Genomic DNA, 2500 nt, shown 5'->3' on the forward strand with positions numbered 1-2500 from the left:
CACACACACACACACGCGCACACACACACACACGCACGCACGCACGCACACACATACGCACACATGCACAGTCACACATGCACACACACGCATGCATACACACGCATGCACACACTTTTACCCATTGTCGCACGTACATGTGCACATACACACACACACATATGCACGCACGCACGCACGCATGCAAGCATGTAAGCACGCAAGCATGCAAGCATGCACACGCACACTTTTACCCATTGTCCCATACACAAACACACACACGAATACACACATACACACACGCACACATGCACATGCACGCACGCACGTACTTTTACCCATTGTCTTGTGCGCACATTCACACACACACACACACACACACACACACACACACACACACACACACACACACACACACACACACACAGACACAGACACAGACACAGACACACACACACACACACACACACACACACACAATTCCATTCCACCCTCTTACTCATTCATCTCTTCTCACTTATAGTCTCCCCCGCTCCCCCTCTCCCCCTCTCCTCCACCCCCCCCTCTCTCTTCCTTTTCTCTCCCTCTCTCTCTCTCTCTCTCTCTCTCTCTCTCTGTCTCTCTCTCTCTCTCTCTCTCTCTCTCTCTCTCTCTCTCTCTCTCTCTCTCTCTCTCTCTATTCTCCCACTCACCCCCCCCCCCCTCTCTCTCTCTCTCTCTCTCTCTCTCTCTCTCTCTCTCTCTCTCTCTCTCTCTCTTCCCTAGTCACCAGCTTTTCTGAGTCTGACCTCTTCCCCTCCTCAGTAAAGTAGCTGGGAAACATGTGAAGGTCATGTCATCGTGTCAGGGGTCCACATGGAGGAGGTGGAGAACAGAGGGAATAATGAAGGAATTGGCTGAGCCTGCGGAGGAGAAGAAGCATGTGTCACGACAGTGCTGATACTCCTCTTTTTAATTAACAACCCCATACTGCTTCCTCTCTCTTCACTCTACTTCTCTCCATTATTCTCTATTTCTCTCTCTCTCTCTCTCTCTCTCTCTCTTTCTCTCTCTCTGTATCTCTCTCTCTCTCTCTCTCTCTCTCTCTCTCTCTCTCTCTCTCTCTCTCTCTCTCTCAATCTCTATCTCAATCTCTATCTCTCTCTCTGTATCTCTCTCTATATATATTTCTCTCTCTCTCTCTTTCTCTCTCCTTTCTCTTTCTCCTCACCTCTTCTTCTCTTTCTTCTCTGTTTTTCTCGCTGTTCCACTCCCTCCTCTTCAGTAAATCCGCCCTCCATCATTCTAGTGCTTTCCTCCATGCTATTTAGTGTGTGTGTGTGTGTGTGTGTGTGTGTGTGTGTGTGTGTGTGTGTGTGTGTGTGTGTGTGTGTGTGTGTGTGTGTGTGTGTGTGTGTGTGGCAGTACAAGCTATGGAGCCATGGTGCATTCATTAGCCTTGGCCTGTCACGGACTACCATGCTCCGGGCCTAGACACTTTTTCGCCATATTTCTTTTGTCCCCTGTGTTGGGTCGGTGCCACCGACACCAAGGTTAATGAGTAACGTGTTTGGAGTGTAAACAACATTAGCTCTGATGCTAGGCAGACGATGTTAACGCTATACCATTGGGGAAAGCAGTGTTGAATTAGCATCAAAACCATGAAAAATTCCCAGTTATTGTCCCCAAAAGGAACAAAAAGAAAACATCTTCACCATAATTCAAAGGCATGCTAAGAAATGGAAACGCACGGGCAATATTTCAATATTACACTCCATTTTGTTAACACAAATGTATTTGTGAAAAGCCGGCATCCAACATGACAGTTTGTTTTTGTTGCTTATGACCGTGCTGTGTGCTACGGTACCTTCCTTTTAATGGCATTAGCAATTAGCGACACAAAGCAACACAGCGGTAAATGGGCGAAAGCCTGCGCTCGTTGATGTTCGATAATGGCGCTCGGGACACGGCGGAGCTCCCCCCTTTTCTCTCTCTGCGTCTTCTGCCTCTAATCATTGGCCTTGACAGGCAGATTTGAAAGTTAATGAGGTTAATGTTGACCATGGATAATCATATTCATGAGCGAATCAAAAGTATCTCGCCGGCATCTCTTTTCCCTCTCTCTCTTTCTCTCTCTCTCTCTCTCTCTCTCGCTCTCTCTCTTTCTCTCAGCACCCCTTTCTCCACATATTTCCCCACCATCTCTCTCTCTCTCTGACTCTCTCTCTCTCTCTCTCTCTCTCTCTCTCTCTCTGTCTCTCTGTGTCTCTCTCTCCCTCTCTCATGCCTGCTGCCACTCTCATTCTCCAATTCAAATGAGATCTATTGTGGTGACAAAGGCAATTTTGGTTCTGGCGAAATGTGACTGAATTACAGCTAACTGTAATTACCCATGTTTTCTTTCTGTCTCTCTACAACCTGCTCGGTTCCTATCTTCGTCTCTATTTTCCTCTGTCCTCTCTCTCTCATTCTCTGTTTTTCTAATGGCTTTCTTTTTTCAAATCCAAAACTCCATTTAGAGTTAATTTATCAGCATGGCAGA

At 47.0% G+C, this 2500-nt stretch overlaps 1 protein-coding gene across 1 annotated transcript in view; it reads left to right on the forward strand.

Annotated features, from left to right (window-relative positions):
- Positions 1 to 2500, forward strand: part of pcxb (pyruvate carboxylase b) — a 640714-nt gene that overhangs the window by 332608 nt on the left and 305606 nt on the right. The gene's annotated exons all lie outside the window — the stretch shown is intronic.

This window comes from Engraulis encrasicolus, chromosome 21 (genome assembly GCF_034702125.1).
Source record: "Engraulis encrasicolus isolate BLACKSEA-1 chromosome 21, IST_EnEncr_1.0, whole genome shotgun sequence".
Taxonomy (NCBI): Eukaryota; Metazoa; Chordata; class Actinopteri; order Clupeiformes; family Engraulidae; genus Engraulis; species Engraulis encrasicolus.